Genomic DNA, 19,553 nt, shown 5'->3' with positions numbered 1-19,553 from the left:
TACAGGAAAAGCAGAAATGACCAAAACCAGAGTTCTATAACATATAGCTAACCAGTTTAACCCTCCTAGATGGACAGCATTCTGATTCTGATTCATCTCTAAGAGAGAAACCAATTCAACAAACGAAAATCCTTAAAAGAAACACTGGAATCCACATTAAACCCTTGAATATGCGGTTCCACTAATTCAATAACTGAGCACAAACTTTTTTCATTCTTCCTCCGATTCTGATTCAGCATTCCAAAGCCAATCAATGAATGGTTGAGCATTCTTCCATACCTGAGAATCCTTCTTATCACAATATCACCCTTCAGTCCCTTTGAATACCAATGCACGACGTGCTCTTCCTCCACCAAATCAACATCATAGAGGGCTTTCAGAATAAGTGCAACCTCATTCAACTCATTGCTACCTTTCTTGTAACAGAACTCCTCAGCAGCATTGAGCAATAACAGCTGCGATCCCTCGTCATCTCCAGCAACTGCACCAGCAAGGTGATTCTTCCTCTTGGTAGCTTCTTTTCCAAACACTTTTTCGACGCCATCAAATAATCCTTCAAGAAGTGCATTCATCTTCTCCTGAGCAGATACAGGAAATGCAGCAATATGTAACTGCAATTCCTTTGCTGCAACATCTTTCTTCAAATATGCTTTCACTTCTCTGACCAAGTTGCATAGTTCACAGTGTCACCATTCTTTGAACCCTTGCATATCAGAATCAATATTCAAGATCATTAACAATCCTAAATCACAGTAATGACTAATGATAACAACAATTGAAGAAGCAAGATGAAAATTTATATATTAACTAACCAATTAAAAGTTTAAAATAACAATTACAGTTAAAAAAATAAAAAAAATAAACTTCTAAAGAGAGCAGAGATTGTAGTATCGTCGTGAAAAATCCAACTCGACCAGGCTTAGTCAAGGGGGAAGATAAATGTACTTACTTGCTCAATCAATTAAGGAACGAACTAGATCCTTCAAGATAGAGCACAGAGCGGGATAAGGAGCACGACGGTGGGGCTGACGCGGTGGAACAGAGGCGGCGTGGCGGGACAGTGGTTGCGCGATGGAGGAACGAGGTGAGACCAGTTGCGGCAACGACAGTGGCTTCGAAGTTCGAACAGCGCCGGAGACGATTGGCAACCAAGGCGGTTGCTTTGATGGTGGTGGCTGGATGAAGCAAGTGCGGGAGTGAGGGAGGAGCTCGAGTTGGAGAGGAAGGAAGAGGATAGGAAAAAGGGTTTAAATTAGCAAGACACTTCGTTATACAAGGATTTAAAGATACCTTTGGAAGTTCACCCATTCCCAGTGCTATATCAAGAGCAAAAGGGGAAGAGGAGAGAAGAAGATGAAAAATACTGAAACTTTTAGAGGCTGAACTCAGATGAAGAACAATTTTGATTTTCTATTTTTTTTAATATGTTTTTGTTTTGTTGTTTCAATTATTTGAAACTATAAAATCAGGATTAATTGAATTCTAAAATTTGATTAATTTAAAAGGGTATTTTTGTCTAATCAAATAAAGAAAGGATGTTTAAGACTTTTTATAAAATTAAATAAAAATATATTTTTATTTTAATTTAATTAAAGGGGTATATTAATAAAAGTGGTGATATAATATACATTTAAAAAAAAATTAAATGTTGATATAAAAAAAATGTCACATGACTTATTACAATTTGTCCCTATTTTAAATATATCGGTACGTATGAATTTATTATCGTACCATAGCAATTACCTTTTAGATTATGTTACCTTATGTGTATATATTTTGTGTTAAATTTAAAAAAAAATTAAAGGCAATACCCATAGATATTTATTGGTATCTGTTATTCGGTAGGTGATGAGCGGATATTTTATACGCTTTTTGGGGGTAATTTCATGTAGATTTTAGCATGTTTTAATTAGCTTTTAGTTAAATATTATTAGTTTTCAGGCAAAAATCATATTTCTAGACTTTACTATGAGTGTGTGTATTTTTCTGTGATTTCAGGTATTTTCTGGCTGAAATTGAGGAAGCTGAGCAAAAATCTGACTTAGGCTGAAAAAGGACTGCTGATTCTGTTGGATCCTGACCTCCCTGCACTCGAAATGGATTTTCTGGAGCTATAGGAGTCCAATTGGCGCGCTCTCAACGGCTTTGGAAAGTAGACATCCAGGGCTTTCCAGCAATATATAATAGTCCATACTTTGCGCGAAGATAGACGACGTAACTTGGCGTTGAACGCCAAGTTCATGCTGCTGTCTGGAGTTAAACGCCAGAAAAACGTCATGATCCGGAGTTGAACGCCCAAAACACGTCATAACCTGGAGTTTAACGCCAAGAAAGGCCTCTACTCGTGGATAGCTTTAGTCTCAGCCCCAGCACACACCAAGTGGGCCCCAGAAGTGGATTTCTGCACCAATTATCTTAGTTTACTCATTTTCTGTAAACCTAGGTTACTAGTTTACTATTTAAACAACTTTTAGTGAATTATTCTGTACCTCATGACATTTTCAGATCTGAATTACATACTTTCTGACGGCATGAGTCTCTAAACTCCATTGTTGGGGGTGAGGAGCTCTGCAGCGTCTCGATGATTTAATTCAATTCCTTTGTTTTCCATTCAAACACGCTTGTTCTTATCTAAGATGTTTATTCGCGCTTAATTATGAAGAAGGTGATGATCCATGACACTCATCACCTTCCTCAATCCATGAACGTGTGCCTGACAACCACCTCCGTTCTACATCAGACTGAATGAATATCTCTTAGATTCCTTAATCAGAATCTTCGTGGTATAAGCCGGATTGAATGCAGCACTCATGAGAATCCGGAAAGTCTAAACCTTGTCTGTGGTATTCCGAGTAGGATTCCGGGATTGAATGACTGTGACGTGCTTCAAACTCCTGAAGGCTGGGCGTTAGTGACAGACGCAAAAGAATCAATGGATTCTATTCCAACCTGATTGAGAACCGACAGATGATTAGCCGTGCTGTGACAGAGCATAGGAACGTTTTCACTGAGAGGATGGGAGGTAGCCATTGACAACGGTGACACCCTACATAGAGCTTGCCATGGAAGGAGCCTTGCGTGTATTGAAGGATTTCAAGGAAAAGTTAAAGTCAAAGGACAAAGCATCTCCAAAACTCCAACATATTCCCTATTACTGCACAACAAGTAACGCTGTTATTCTCTTCTATTTTTATAATCAAATCTAGTAATTTCACTAAATCCTTATTGACCTCCTGACTAAGATTAATAAAATAAACATTGATTGCTTCAAGCCAATAATCTCCGTGGGATCGACCCTTACTCACGTAAGGTATTACTTGGACGACCCAGTGCACTTGCTGGTTAGTTGTGCGAATTACAAATTCGTGCACCAAGTTTTTGGCGCCGTTGCCGGGGATTATTGAGTTTGGACAATTGAAGGCTTATTTTATTTCTTAGATTAGGAATAATTTATTTTTATTTTTATTGTTATAGAGTCATTAAATCTTGATAGGATAGTTTCTTTTCAAAAATTTCTTTTCAAAATTTCTTTTTTTTTTAATTAATTGCTAATTTTCGTGAGTTTAGTGTCTTGTTCTAAGTTTGGTGTCAATTTCATATCTCATATTTTTCTTTAAAATTTTCGACTTGTGTTCTTTGTCCTTCATTGATCTTCAAGTTGTTCTTGCTTATTTTTCTTGTTTGATCTTGAGTTTTTCTTGCTTTGTGTCTTTTCTTGTTTCACTTGTGTTCTTTTTAAAGCATTAATTGGAATATCTAGAACAAGTGTTACATTTATTCCCAATTGGCTAGAGAATTGGTTTATATTCTTGATAATTGGGTATACGCTTTGGAACCTTTTTCAAAAATAATTTTTCTTGATTTAATCTTGTGCCAAACTTTAAGTTTGGTGTTTTCTTGTTAATCTTTCATAATTTTCGAAAATTTTATTAAAGTTTTCTAAAAATTCTAAGTTTGGTGTTCTTCCTTTTGTTCTTGGTGTTCTTGTGAATCTTCAAGGTGTTCTTGAGTTTTTCTTGTGTCTTGATCTTAAAATTTTTAAGTTTGGTGTTCCTTGGTGTTTTCCCTCCAAAAATTTTCGAAAATAAGGAACATTGGATCTAAAAGTTTTAAGTCTTGTGTCTTTTGTGTGTTTTTCTCTTTCATCATAAAATTCAAAATTCAAAAAAAAAATTTTATTTTCTAACTAATTTTGAACTACATTTTTCGAAAATTTTACATAAAAATTCAATTTTCAATTTCAAAATATTTCCACCTTCTTTTATTTATTTCGTGTTTATTTTATTTTATAAAAATTAATTTTTATAAAATAAATAATATCAACATATATACCATTTCTTTTATTCCAACATGGAAGTAAGTATGAATGAACAATCCAAGAGGACTCTGGGGTCATATGCTAACCCCACTACTGCTTCATATGGGAGTAGTATCTGTATACCCTCCATTGGAGTTAGTAGCTTTGAGCTGAATCCTCAGCTCATTATCATGGTGCAGCAAAACTGCCAGTATTCTGGTCTTCCACATGAAGAACCTACAGAGTTTCTGGCACAATTTTTGCAAATTGCTGACACAGTACATGATAAGGAAGTGGATCAGGATGTCTACAGATTATTACTGTTTCCATTTGCTGTAAAAGATCAAGCTAAGAGGTGGTTAAATAACCAGCCTAAGAACAGCATAAAAACATGGAAGCAGCTGTCAAAAAAATTCCTGAATCACTATTTCCCTCCAAAACGGATGACACAGCTAAGGCTAAGCATCCAAGGCTTCAAACAAGGAGATAATGAATCTCTTTATGATGCCTGGGAGAGATACAGAGAGATGCTAAGAAAATGCCCCTCTGAAATGTTTTCAGAATGGGTGCAATTAGACATCTTCTACTATGGGCTTACAGAAAAAGCTCAGATTTCTCTAGACCACTCAGCTGGTGGATCTATACATATGAGAAAAACAATTGAAGAGGCTCAAGAGCTTATTGATACAGTTGCCAGAAATCAACATCTGTACCTAAGCAGTGAACCTCTCATGAAAGAAGAAGCTAAAACAATAACTGCAGAACTCAGTCCAGTGGATCAGGCTAATGAATTCAATCAGCAATTAGATTTTCTAACTCAACAGCTAGCCGAATTCAAGGAAATATTACAGGAAACAAGAATGGCTAACAGGAACATGGAAGTACAATTAAAGCAGACAGAAAAGCAACTGTCAAAACAAATAACAGAAGAATGCCAAGCGGTTCAATTAAGAAGTGGGAAAACATTAAATACCTCACTTCAAAGCAACAGGAAACCAAGAAATGAACAGGTGGATACTCAAAATCCCTCTGAGGACAATCAGAGCCCAGAGAGGAATAAAGCTGGCGCTGAACGCCCAGACCATGCTCATTCCTGGCGTTCAACGCCAGAAACAAGCATGAACCCGGCGTTGAACGCCCAAAGGGAGCATGGTTCTGGCGTTCAAACGCCAGTAACAAACAAGGAAGTGGCGTCTAACGCCACTCCAGCTCCCACCACTGGCATTCAAATGCCAGTGGGGAATCAGTCACATACAAGTGCTGACCTTTCTAAAAAGGCTTCCCAATCCACTTCTGTAAGTAACAAACCTGCAGCAACTAAGGTTGAGGAATACAAAGCCAAAATGCCTTATCCTCAAAAACTCCGCCAAGCGGAACAGGATAAGCAATTTGCCCGCTTTGCAGACTATCTCAGGACTCTTGAAATAAAGATTCCGTTTGCAGAAGCACTTGAGCAAATACCCTCTTATGCTAAGTTCATGAAAGAGATCTTAAGTCATAAGAAGGATTGGAGGGAAATTGAAAAAGTTTACCTCACTGAAGAATGCAGTGCAGTCATTCTGAAAAGCTTACCTGAGAAGCTTAAAGATCCTGGGAGCTTTATGATACCATGCACATTAGAGGGTACTTGTACCAAGCAAGCTTTATGTGATCTTGGGGCAAGTATCAACCTAATACCTGCATCTACTATCAGAAAGCTTGGCTTAACTGAAGAAATCAAACCAACCAGGATATGTCTTCAACTTGCTGATGGCTCCATTAAATACCCATCAGGCGTGATTGAAGACATGATTGTCAAGGTTGGGCCATTCGCCTTCCCTACTGACTTTGTGGTGCTGGAAATGGAGGAGCACAAGAGTGCAACTCTCATTCTAGGAAGACCTTTCCTAGCAACTGGCCGAACCCTCATTGATGTCCAAAAAGGGGAAGTAACCTTGAGAGTCAATGAGGAGGAGTTCAAATTGAATGTTGTCAAAGCCATGCAACATCCAGATACCCCGAATGACTGCATGAGTGTTGATGTTATTGACTCTCTGGTAAGAGAGGTCAATATGGCTGAGAGTCCCGAATCAGAGCTAGAGGACATCTTTAAAGACGTCCAGCCTGATCTGGAGGAGTCAGAGAAAATAGTAGAACCTCTGAAAATCCCTCAGGAAGAGGAGAAACCTCCTAAACCCGAGCTCAAACCATTACCACCTTCCCTAAAATATGCATTCTTGGGAGAAGGTGATACCTTTCCTGTAATCATAAGCTCTACCTTAGAGCCACAGGAAGAGGAAGCACTAATTCAAGTGCTAAAGACACACAAGACAGCTCTTGGGTGGTCCATCAGTGATTTTAAGGGCATTAGCCCAGCTAGATGCATGCACAAGATCTTACTGGAGGGTGACGCCAAGCCAGTGGTTCAACCACAAAGGCGGCTGAACCCAGCAATGAAGGAAGTAGTGCAGAAAGAGGTCACTAAATTACTAGAGGCTGGGATTATTTATCCTATTTCTGACAGCCCCTGGGTGAGCCCTGTCCAGGTCGTCCCTAAGAAAGGTGGCATGACAGTGGTTCATAATGAAAAAAATGAACTGGTTCCTACAAGAACAGTTACTGGGTGGCGCATGTGTATTGATTACAGAAGGCTCAATACAGCTACCAGAAAGGATCATTTTCCTTTACCATTCATAGACCAGATGCTAGAAAGACTAGCAGGTCATGAATACTACTGCTTCCTGGATGGATATTCAGGTTATAATCAAATTGCAGTAGATCCCCAGGATCAGGAGAAAACAGCATTCACATGCCCATCTGGAGTATTTGCATACAGAAGGATGCCATTTGGCCTGTGCAATGCACCTGCAACCTTTCAGAGGTGCATGCTCTCAATTTTCTCTGATATGGTGGAAAAATTTCTGGAAGTCTTCATGGATGACTTTTTAGTGTTTGGAGACTCATTCAGCTCCTGCCTTAACCATTTAGCGCTTGTTCTAAAAAGAGGCCAAGAGACCAACCTGGTTTTAAACTGGGAAAAATGCCACTTTATGGTGACTGAGGGGATTGTCCTTGGGCATAAAATTTCAAACAAAGGAATAGAGGTGGATCAAGCTAAAGTTGAAGTAATTGAAAAATTATCACCACCCACCAATGTTAAGGCAATTAGAAGCTTCCTGGGGCATGCAGGATTCTATAGGAGGTTTATAAAGGATTTTTCAAAAATCGCCAAACCTCTAAGCAACCTGCTAGCTGCTGACACGCCATTTATCTTTGATAAAGAGTGTCCGCAGGCATTTGAGACCCTGAAAGCTAAATTGGTCTCAGCACCAATCATCTCGGCACCAGACTGGACATTACCATTTGAATTAATGTGTGATGCCAGTGACCATGCCATTGGTGCAGTGTTGGGACAAAGGCATAACAAGCTTTTGCACGTCATTTACTATGCCAGCCGTGTTTTAAATGACGCACAGAAGAATTACACAACCACAGAAAAAGAACTACTTGCAGTAGTTTACGCCATTGATAAATTCAGATCCTATTTAGTAGGATCAAAAGTGATTGTGTATACAGACCATGCTGCTCTTAAATATCTACTCACAAAGCAGGATTCAAAACCCAGACTTATAAGATGGGTGCTGCTTCTGCAGGAGTTTGATATAGAAATAAGAGACAGAAAAGGAACAGAGAATCAAGTAGCAGATCATCTGTCCCGAATAGAACCAGTGGAAGGGGCGTCCCTCCCTCTCACTGAGATCTCTGAAACCTTTCCGGATGAGCAACTCTTTGCCATCCAGGAAGTGCCATGGTTTGCAGACATTGCAAACTACAAGGCAGTAAGATTTATACCCAAAGAGTACAGCAGACAGCAAATAAAGAAGCTGATCACAGATGCAAAGTATTATCTTTGGGATGAGCCATATCTCTTTAAGAGATGTGCAGACGGGGTAATCCGTAGATGTGTGCCTAAGGAAGAAGCACAGAAGATCCTATGGCACTGCCATGGATCACAGTATGGAGGACATTTTGGAAGTGAGCGAACAGCCACAAGAGTCCTCCAAAGCGGCTTCTACTGGCCTACTCTCTATAAAGACTCCCGAATGTATGTACTTAATTGTGACAGTTGCCAACGATCTGGCAATCTACCTCACAGTTACGCCATGCCTCAGCAAGGGATCTTGGAGATTGAGTTGTTTGATGTATGGGGCATTGACTTCATGGGACCCTTTCCACCATCATACTCAAACACTTATATTCTGGTGGCAGTGGATTATGTATCCAAATGGGTGGAGGCTATTGCAACACCCACCAATGACACTAAAACAGTGTTAAAATTCCTCCAGAAACACATCTTCAGCAGATTTGGTATCCCTAGAGTGTTAATTAGTGATGGGGGCACTCATTTCTGCAATAAACAGCTTTATGCTGCTCTGGTTCGTTATGGAGTTAGCCACAGGGTAGCTACTTGATGAGCGGATAATTTGTATGCTTTTTGGCATTGTTTTTAGTATGTTTTTAGTATCTTTTAGTTAGTTTTTAGTATATTTTTATTAGTTTTTAATTAAAAATCACTTTTCTGGACTTTACTATGAGTTTGTGTGTTTTTCTGTGATTTCAGGTATTTTCTGACTGAAATTGAGGGTCCTGAGCAAAAATCTGATCCAGAGACTGAAAAGGACTGCAGATGCTGTTGGATTCTGACTTCCCTGCACTCGAAGTGGATTTTCTGGAGCTACAGAAGCCCAATTGGCGCGCTCTCAACGGCGTTGGAAAGTAGACATCCTGGGCTTTCCAGCAATATATGATAGTCCATACTTTGCCCAAGATTTGATGGCCCAAACCGGCGTTCAAAGTCACCCCAAGAATTCCCAGCGTTAAACGCCGGAACTGGCACCTAATTGGGAGTTAAACGCCCAAACTGGATTAAAAGCTGGCGTTTAACTCCAGAAAACGTCTCTACACGAAATTCCTTCATTGCTCAGCCCAAGCACACACCAAGTGGGCCCGGAAGTGGATTTTTATGTCATTTACTCATCTATGTACACCCTAGACTACTAGTTTTCTATATATAGGACCTTTTACTATTGTATTTTCATCTATCTTTGAATCTTTGGATTGTTTTTAGATCCTTTGATCTTTGGGAGGCTGGCCATTCGGCCATGCCTAGACCTTGTTCTTATGTATTTTCAACGGTGGAGTTTCTACACACCATAGATTAAGGTGTGGAGCTCTGCTGTACCTCGAGTATTAATGCAATTACTATTGTTCTTCCATTCAATTCCGCTTGTTCTTTATCCAAGATATCACTTGTTCTTCAACATGATGAAGGTGATGATTGACGCCCATCACCATTCTCACCCATGAACAAGGTGACTGACAACCATTCTTGTTCTACAAGCATCTGAGGCTTAGTGAATATCTCTTGGATTCTTCGGAATCCTCGTGGTATAGGCAGGACCTGATGGCGGCATTCAAGAGAATCCGGAAGGTCTAAACCTTGTCTGTGGTATTCTGAGTAGGATTCAATGATTGAATGACTGTGATGTGCTTCAAACCTGTAACCTACTGGGCGTTAGTGACAGACGCAAAAGAGTTATTCTATTCCGGTAGGGGAGGGAACCAAACCGGTGATTGGCGGCACTGTGACAGAGTGCTTTGCATTAGCTTTCACTGCGCGGATGGGAGGTAGCTGCTGACAATAGTGAGACCTTACACGAGCTTGCCATGGAAAGGAGTAAGAAGGATTGGATGAAGGCAGTAGGAAAGCAGAGAGACGGAAGGGAAGGCATCTTCATACGCTTGTCTGAAGCTCTTACACCAATGATATACATAAGTATCACTATCTTTATCTTTTATATTATTTTCGTTCATCATCATCTATACCCAATTGAGTCTGCCTGACTGAGATTTACAAGATGACCATAGCTTGCTTCATACCACCAATCTCCGTGGGATCGACCCTTACTCGCGTAAGGTATTACTTGGACGACCCAGTGCACTTGCTGGTTAGTTGTGCGAAGTTGTAGTGATCACAATTTCGTGCACCAAGTTTTTGGCGCCGTTGCCGGGGATTGTTCTTGTGTATGGACAACTGACGGTTCATCTTGTTGCTTAGATTAGGTATTTTTCTTCAGAGTTCTTTAAGAATGAATTCTAGTGTTTCAAGGTGATGTTCTTATCATCACCAAAGCTGATTGATCGTCATCAATTTAGCTATTGAATGCAATGTCCTGCTGAAGCTTAGCTAGCTATGTCTAATTCCTTTAGACTAAAGCTTCAGACTAACATTGCATGATTCCTGGAATTCTCATTAAGAATTTTGATACCTTTATTTTCCTTTTCACCTAATTTTCGAAAAAAAAAACCCAAAAAAAAAATTTCACAAAAACCATAAAAACCAAAAATATTTTATGTTTCTTGTTTGAGTCTAGAGTCTCATCTTAAGTTTCGTGTCAATTGCATGTTTCTGTTCTTATTGCATCCATGCATGTGTCCTCATTAATCTTCAAGTTGTTCTTGATGATTTTCTTGTTTTGATCTTTGAATTCTATTGACTTGAGTGTTTTGTTGTTTCTCATATGCATTCTCATTAGTGTCAGTAGTATACAAACTGCTAAGTTTGGTGTCTTGCATGCATTGTTATTTGATTTTAGTTGCATTTCGATTATTAAAAATCCAAAAATATTTTTAATTTGTGTCTTTTCAAGTCAATGATACAAAGAATTGAAGATTCAGAACATACTGCAGAGGAATTATACAGAAAAAGCTGAGCATTCAAAAAAAATGCCCAGTGAAGAAGACAGACTGGCGTTTAAACGCCAGCCAGGGTGCCTGGTTGGGCGTTTAACGCCCAAAAAGGTATAGGTTTGGGCGTTAAACGCCAGAATGTACACCATTCTGGGCGTTTAACGCCAGGATGGCAAAGGGGGAAGATTTTGTTTTCAAAATCAATTTTTTTCAAGTTTTCAAAGTTTTTCAAAATCAAATCTTTTTCAAATCATATCTTTTCAATCAAATGTTTTCAAAATCAATTTCTTTCCTTTTTCAAAGATACTTACTAACAATTAATGATTTGATTGAACATTTTTTGCCTTTTCTGTTAAGGAAGGTTTTATGTTTGAATCATATCTTTTCTTGTTAGGCAAGTCATTAATTTTCAAAATCATATCTTTTCAAATTGTTTTCAAATCATATCTTTTAAAATTGTTTTCAAATTATATCTTCTCAATCACATCTTTTTAAAACCATAACTTTTCAATCAAATCTTTTTAATCACATCTTTTTCAAAATAGTTTTCAATCAAATCTTTTTAATTTCTAATTTCAAAATCTTTTTCAAAAATCACTTTACTTCTTTCCCACTTTTGTTTTCGAAAATCAATTAAGTGTTTTTCAAATGTTTTCAAAATCTTTTCTTAATTTTCGAAAATTACTTCCCTTCTTCTCACATCCTTCCATTTATGGACTAACACTATTCCTTAATGCAAAATTCGAACTCCATCTTCTTTGATAAGTTCGAATTTTCTACTTCTGTCTTCTACTTTTCTTTTCTTCTGACACCTCAAGGAATCTCTATACTGTGACATAGAGGATTCCATATTTTCTTGTTCTCTTCTCTTTCATATGAGCAGGAACAAAGACAAAGGCATTCTTGTTGAAGCTGACCCTGAACCTGAGAGAACCTTGAAGCGAAAACTAAGAGAAGCCAAGGCACAACTCTCTTTAGAGGACCTGACCGAATTCTTCAAAGAAGAAGGACACATGGCAGCCGAAAACAACAACAATGCCAACAATGCAAGGAAGGTGCTGGGTGACTTTACTGCACCTACTCCTGATTTCTATGGGAGAAGCATCTCTATCCCTGCCATTGGAGCAAACAACTTTGAGCTAAAGCCTCAATTAGTTTCTCTAATGCAACAGAATTGCAAGTTCCATGGACTTCCAATGGAAGATCCTCATCAGTTCTTAGCTGAATTCTTGCAAATCTGTGACACAGTCAAGACTAATGGGGTTGACCCTGAGGTCTACAGACTGATGCTATTCCCTTTTGCTGTAAGAGACAGAGCTAGAATATGGTTGGATTCTCAACCTAAAGAAAGCCTGGACTCTTGGGAAAAGCTAGTCAATGCCTTCTTGGCAAAGTTCTTTCCACCACAAAGATGGGGTAAGCTTAGAGTGGAAGTCCAAACCTTCAGACAGAAGGATGGTGAATCCCTCTATGAAGCTTGGGAAAGATACAAACAATTAATCAGAAAATGTCCCTCAGACATGCTTCTGAATGGAGCATCATAGGTATTTTCTATGATGGTCTCTCTGAACTGTCCAAGATGTCTTTGGATAGCTCTGCTGGAGGATCTCTTCATCTGAAGAAGACGCCTACAGAGGCTCAAGAGCTAATTGAAATGGTTGCAAATAACCAATTCATGTACACTTCTGAAAGGAATCCTGTGAACAATGGGACAAGTCAGAAGAAAGGAGTTCTTGAGATTGATACTCTGAATGCCATTTTGGCTCAGAATAAAATTGACTCAACAAGTCAATTTGATTTCTCAAAGTCTGTCTGGAATGCAAAATGCACCAAGCAGTACTAAGGATGCTTCATCTAAAGAAGAAGCTTATGATCCTGAGAACCCTTCCATGGAAGAGGTGAATTACCTAGGAGAACCCTATGGAAACACCTATAATTCTTCATGGAGAAACCACCCAAAGTTTCATGAATGAAACAAGGTCCTCCATCAGAAATTTGGAAGGACAAGTGGGACAGCTGAGCAAGAAAGTTACTGAACTCCCTCCAAGTACTCTCCCAAGCAACACAGAAGAAAATCCAAAAGGAGAGTGCAAAGCCATCAATATGGCCGAATTTGGAGAGGATAGAGAGGAAGTGAACGCCACTGAGGAAGACCTCAATGGGCGTGCACTAGCCTCCAATGAGTTCCCCAATGAGGAACCATGGGAATTTGGGACTCAAGATGAGACCATAGAGATTCCATTGGACTTACTTCTGCCTTTCATGAGCTCTGATGAGTATTCTTCCTCTGAAGAGGATGAGTATGTCACTGAAGAGCAAGTTGCTAAATACCTTGGAGCAATCATGAAGCTAAATGACAAGTTATTTGGAGATGAGACTTGGGAGGATGAACCTCCCTTGCTCACCAAAGAACTGGATGACTTGTCTAGGCAGAAATTACCTCAAAAGAGACAAGATCCTGGGAAGTTTTCAATACCTTGTACCATAGGCACCATGACCTTCAAGAAGGCCTTGTGTGACTTAGGGTCAAGTGTAAACCTCATGCCCCTCTCTGTAATGGAGAAATTAGGGATCTTTGAGGTGCAAGCTGCAAGAATCTCATTAGAGATGGCAGACAACTCAAGAAAACAAGCTCATGGACTTGTAGAGAATGTTTTGGTGAAGATTGAAGACCATTACATCCCTACTGATTTCATAGTCCTAGAGACTGGGAAGTGCATGGATGAATCCATCATCCTTGGCAGACCCTTCCTAGCCACAGCAAAGGCTGTGATTGATGTTGATAGAGGAGAGTTGATCATTCAAGTGAATGAAGAATCCTTGGTGTTTAAGGCCCAAGGATATCCCTCTGTCATCATGGAGAAGAAGCATGAAGAGCTTCTCTCAAAACAGAGCCAAACAGAGCCCCCACAGTCAGACTCTAAGTTTGGTGTTGGGAGGCCACAACCAAACTCTAAGTTTGGTGTTGAACCCCCACATTCAAACTCTAAGTTTGGTGTTGGGAGGTTCCAACACGGTTCTGAGCATCTCTGAGGCTCCATGGGAGTCCTCTGTCAAGCTAATGACATTAAAGAAGCGCTTGTTGGGAGGCAACCCAATGTTTTATAGTTAACTATTTTCTTTTGTTATTTTATCTTTTTTGTAGGTTGATGATCATAAGAAGTCACAAAATCCATTGAAAAAGCAAAAACAGAATGAAAAACAGGAAGAAAAATAGCACACCCTGGAGGAAGAACTCACTGGCGTTTAAACGCCAGTGAAGGTAGCAGTTGGGCGTTTAACGCCCAGTCTGGCACCATTCTGGGCGTTTAACGCCAGAAAGGGGCACCAGACTGGCGTTAAACGCCAGGAAAGGGCTAGAACCTGGCGTTAAACGCCAGAAATGGGCACCAGCCCGGCGTTTAACGCCAGAATTGGCTCAAAACGTGTTTTTGAGCCCCATTTGGTGCAAGGATGACTTTTCCTTGACACCTAAGGATCTGTGGACCCCACAGGATCCCCAAACAACCCCACCACTCTCTCTTTCTTCTTCACCCATTCACCAATCACCTCAACATCTCTTTCTCTTCACCACTCACATCCATCCTTCATAAAACACCACTTCTTCTCCTTATGGCCGAACCACAAGGCCATCTCCCTCTCCTCCATTTCTTTTCTTCTACTCTCTTCTTTCTTCTTTGCTCGAGGACGAGCAAACCTTTTAAGTTTGGTGTGGTAAAAGCATTGCTTTTTGCTTTTCCATAACCATTTATGGCATCCAAAGCCGGTTCAACTGAGAAGGCATGACCTCAAGCCCATCACTAAGAAGAAGATGGAGCAAACAAGAGACCCCTCTCATCATGAGATCCCTGAGATACCTCAAGGGATGCACTTTCCTCCACAAGACTATTGGGAGCAACTGAACACCTCCCTAGGAGAATTAAGTTCCAACATGGGACAACTAAGGGTGAAGCACATGCCATCCTCCTCCATGAAATTAGAGAAGATCAAAGAATCATGAGAGAGGAGCAACAAAGACAAGGAAGAGACATTGAGGAGCTCAAGCACTCCATAGGATCTTCAAGAGAAAGAAAGAGCCGCCATCATTAAGGTGGACCCGTTCTTTAATCTCCTTGTTCTTTATTTTTCTGTTTTTCGAATTTCTATGCTTATGTTTATCTATGTTTGTGTCTTATGATCATTAGTGTCTTAGTGTCTATGCCTTAAAGCTATCAATATGAATCCATCACCTTTCTTAAATGAAAACTGTTTTTATCACAAAAGAACAAGAAGTACAGGATTTCAAATTCATCTTTAAAACTAGCTTAATTAGTTTGATGTGGTGACAAATACTTTTTGTTTTCTGAATGTATGCTTGAACAGTGCATATGTCTTTTGAATTTGTTGTTCATGAATGTTAAAATTGTTGGCTCTTGAAAGAATGATGAAAAAGGAGACATGTTACTGAGGATCTGAAAAATCATAAAAATGATTCTTGAAGCAAGAAAAAGCAGTGAATACAAAAAAAAAAAGGAAAAAAAAAAAGAGAGAAGCAGAAAAACGAAAAAAAAAAGGGGAGAAAGAAAAAGAAAAGAAAAAGAAAGAAATAAAGTTGTGATCCAAGGCAAAAAGAGTGTGCTTAAGAACCCTGGACACCTCTAATTGGGGACTTTAGCAAAGCTGAGTCACAATCTGAAAAGGTTCACCCAATTATGTGTCTGTGGCATGTATGTATCCGGTGGTAATACTGGAAGACAGAGTGCTTTGGGCCACAGCCAAGACTCAATAAGTAGCTGTGTTCAAGAATCATCATACTTCACTAGGAGAATCAATAACACTATCTGGATTCTAAGTTCCTAAAGAAGCCAATCATTCTGAACCTCAGAGGATAAAGTGAGATGCCAAAACTGTTTGGAGGCAAAAAGCTACTAGTCCCACTCATCTAATTTGGAGCTATGTTTCATTGATAATTTGGAGTCTATAGTATATTCTCTTCTTTTTATCTTATTTGATTTTCAGTTGCTTGGGGACAAGCAACAATTTAAGTTTGGTGTCATAGAGAACTCAAAAGAATCCTGGAACGGACTGTAATTAACCGTAGAAGGGATTGGGCAAGAAGCTTGGATGATGCTCTGTGGGCATACAGAACAGCATTCAAGACCCCTATAGGGACCTCTCCATACCAGCTTGTGTATGGAAAGGCATGTCACTTGCCAGTGGAACTGGAACACAAGGCCTATTGGGCAACCAGATTCCTAAATCTTGATGCCAAGTTAGCCGGAGAAAAACGATTGCTCCAGTTAAATGAGCTAGAGGAATTTAGACTCAATGCTTTCGAAAATGCAAAGATTTACAAAGAGAAAGCGAAAAGATGGCATGATAAGAAATTGTCATCCAGAGTCTTTGAGCCGGGGCAGAAAGTTCTGCTATTTAATTCTAGGCTCAAATTATTCCCCGGGAAATTAAAATCCCGGTGGAGAGGTCCATATGTCATTACAAACGTATCACCATATGGATACATAGAGCTTCAGGATAATGACTCTAACAAAAAGTTCATTGTTAATGGACAAAGAGTCAAACACTATCTTGAAGGAAATTTTGAGCAAGAGTGCTCAAAACTGAGACTTAATTAAAACTCAGTAATAGTCCAGCTAGTGACATTAAAGAAGCGCTTGCTGGGAGGCAACCCAGCCAATCACAAAATTTAATTTTATTTGTATTAATTAATTAATTACTTTTTTTCAGGTATATGTCAAAGTCTCTTCAAGGTAAAATAGCAATTGGTTGGATTCACAGAGTTATAAAGGAAATTGGAAGCTTACTGGCGTGAAAAAGCCAGTAAGAAACATTTTGGGCGTTGAACGCCCAAAAGAAGCACCCACTGGGCGTTCAATGCCAGTAAGGGTAGCCTTCTGGGCGTTAAACGCCAGAAAGGAGCATCCTCTGGGCGTTAAACGCCAGAAAGAAGCACCTTCTGGGCGTTTAACGCCAGTTTGGTAGCATCCTGGGCGTTTAGAAAAACGCCCAGTAACAAAGGACTTCCTGGCGTTCAACGCCAGAAAGATGCATCAACTGGGCGTTGAACGCCCACGAGAAGCAACATGTGGGCGTTAAACGCCCAAACCATGCAGCAGTTGGGCGTTTAACGCCAGGATGGTGGGGAGGAGGTAAATTTCGTTTCTCTTTACAAATTTTCTAATTTTTTATGTTCCAATTCATGATTTCTTGCATAAACATATTTTAAATTATCATCCCTCAATTCAAATTAGTGTTCTAAAAATCCTAATTTCTAAAATCCCTTTTTCAATAATATCAAATGTATCTTAATCCATAAAGACAAATTATTTTCAATCCAATCAAACTCTTTAAAATTTGTTTTCAAAACTCAATCATCTCTTTAAAAATATCCTTTTCAAAATTAAAAATTTAAATCTATCTTTTTAAATATGATTCATATCTTTTTCTTTTAAAATTATATCTTTTTCTGATCATATCTTTTAAAATCATATCTTCTATCTTATATCTTTCTTATTTTTCGAAAATTTCCCACCCCTCCCTATATATTGTATTCGGCGCCCTCCTCATCATCACCATTCCACAATTGCTCTCCTCTTATCCCTCTTCTTTCTTCTCTTTTGCTTGAGGACAAGCAAAGCTTTAAGTTTGGTGTGTTTATCCGTGATCACAAAAACATACTCACTAAAGATCATGGCTCCTAAAGGAAAGCAAACCACCCCAAGAGGAAAGAAATAAAGCAATCCAAAGCCACTTTGGAATCAAGGGAAGTTCTTAACTAAAGAACATTCAGACCATTACTACAAGATAATGAGTCACAGATCAGTGATCCCGGAAGTCAGATTTGATCTGAAAGAAGATGAATATCCGGAGATCCAAGAGCAAATCCGAAATAGGCATTGGGAAATTCTGGCCAATCCTGAAACAAAAGTGGGAAGAAATATGATCCAGGAGTTCTATGCTAATCTATGGCAGACAGACAGGCAAAGAATAATTGGAGCTGCTCTCTTTGACCATCGGACCTTAGTCAGAGGAAAGATCATTCATACCAACTCTGACAAGATCAGGGAAATATTTAAGCTTCCTCAACTGAAGGATGACCCAGACTCCTTTAATAGGAGAATGATGAGGGTCAATAAAGGGCTGGACAAGATTCTGGAGGATATATGCATCCCTGGAGCCAAGTGGACCACCAGCACGACTGGCGTCCCAGTTCAACTCAAAAGGGAAGATCTAAAACCAGTAGCCAGAGGTTGGCTAGATTTCATAGGACGTTTCATATTGCCCACCAGCAACCGTTCTGAAGTAACCATCAAAAGAGCTATCATGATTCACTGCATCATGTTGGGAAAAGAGGTAGAAGTCCATCAGCTGATCTCATGTGAGCTATACAAAATAGCAAACAGGAATTCTAAGGACGCCAGATTGGCCTATCCAAGCTTAATTTCCATGCTCTGCAAAGATGCTGGAGTAAAGATGGGAATAACTGAATATATCCTAATTGAAAAGCCCATTACTGGAATATCAATGGTCAGACAACAGCAACAAGATGATCCAACCAAGAAGAGAGCACAAGAAGCCCTCCCAGAACTGCCTCAATTCGAATATTGGGAACATCTTGAGGCTTCTATTTCCAGATTGCAAGAAGCTATGGACCAAATAAAGGAAGAACAGAATAATCAAAGTAGCATGCTTTGCAAACTGCTTAAGGAACAGGAAGAGCAAGGGCGTGATCTAAGGGAGCTGAAGCGCCAAAAATTAATCCTTGAACAACACCCCAAGGATTAGAAGAGCATGCCCTCCTCAAAACAAAAGGTTGTTGAGTTCCAATTTTTCTGCTTTAACTTAGTGATAGCGTTTTTTTTAGAAATTCACCTTAGGAGATATATAGTAGTAGTAGTAATTAGTATGTCTATTTTGATTTTATTTCCAATTAAGCTATAATTTATTTTTCTCATCATCATCAGGCATGAATAAAGTAGTAGATTCTTTTTAGAATAAAGAAGTAATTTATATTTTCGAGTTCTTAATAATAAAAATTATAATTAATTATGTGTGGTGGCAATACTTTTTGTTCTCTGAATGAATGCTTGAACAGTACATAAATTGTACTTTGAATTTGATGAATATTGGCTCCTGAAAGGATGAGGAACACGAAAAATATTATTGATGATCTGAAAAATCATGAAATTGATTCTTGAAGCAAGAAAAAGCAGTTCAAAAAAAAAAAAAAAAAACAAGCCATGAGCCCTAGGTAAGGGTAAAAAGGATCCAAGGCTTTGAGCATCAATGGATAGGAGGGCCCAAGGAAATAAAATCCAGGCCTAAGTGGCTAAACCAAGCTGTCCCTAACCATGTGCTTGTGGCATGCAGGTCCAAGTTACAAACTTGAGACTGAGTGGTTAAAGTCGTGATCCAAGGCAAACAGAGTGTGCTTAAGAGCTCTGGATACCTCTGGCTGGGGACTTTAGCAAAGCTAAGTCACAATCTGAAAAGGTTCACCTAGTCATGTGTCTGTGGCATTTATGTATCT

General features: G+C 39.3%; 1 non-coding gene and 1 pseudogene across 1 annotated transcript; both read right to left on the bottom strand.

Annotated features, from left to right (window-relative positions):
* Positions 1-210: 210 nt before the first annotated feature.
* Positions 211-1,308, bottom strand: LOC130939734 (eukaryotic translation initiation factor 5-like; annotated as a pseudogene).
* An 11,136-nt stretch (positions 1,309-12,444) lies between these two features.
* Positions 12,445-12,552, bottom strand: LOC130942937 (small nucleolar RNA R71). Its single transcript, XR_009071481.1, has one exon. It is a non-coding gene; the product is annotated as a small nucleolar RNA R71 (small nucleolar RNA).
* Positions 12,553-19,553: the final 7,001 nt, after the last annotated feature.

This window comes from Arachis stenosperma, chromosome 7 (assembly GCF_014773155.1).
Source record: "Arachis stenosperma cultivar V10309 chromosome 7, arast.V10309.gnm1.PFL2, whole genome shotgun sequence".
Classification (NCBI taxonomy): Eukaryota; Viridiplantae; Streptophyta; class Magnoliopsida; order Fabales; family Fabaceae; genus Arachis; species Arachis stenosperma.
The sequence above is the reverse complement of the archived record's forward strand: the minus strand, read 5'-3'. Positions and strand labels throughout refer to the sequence as shown.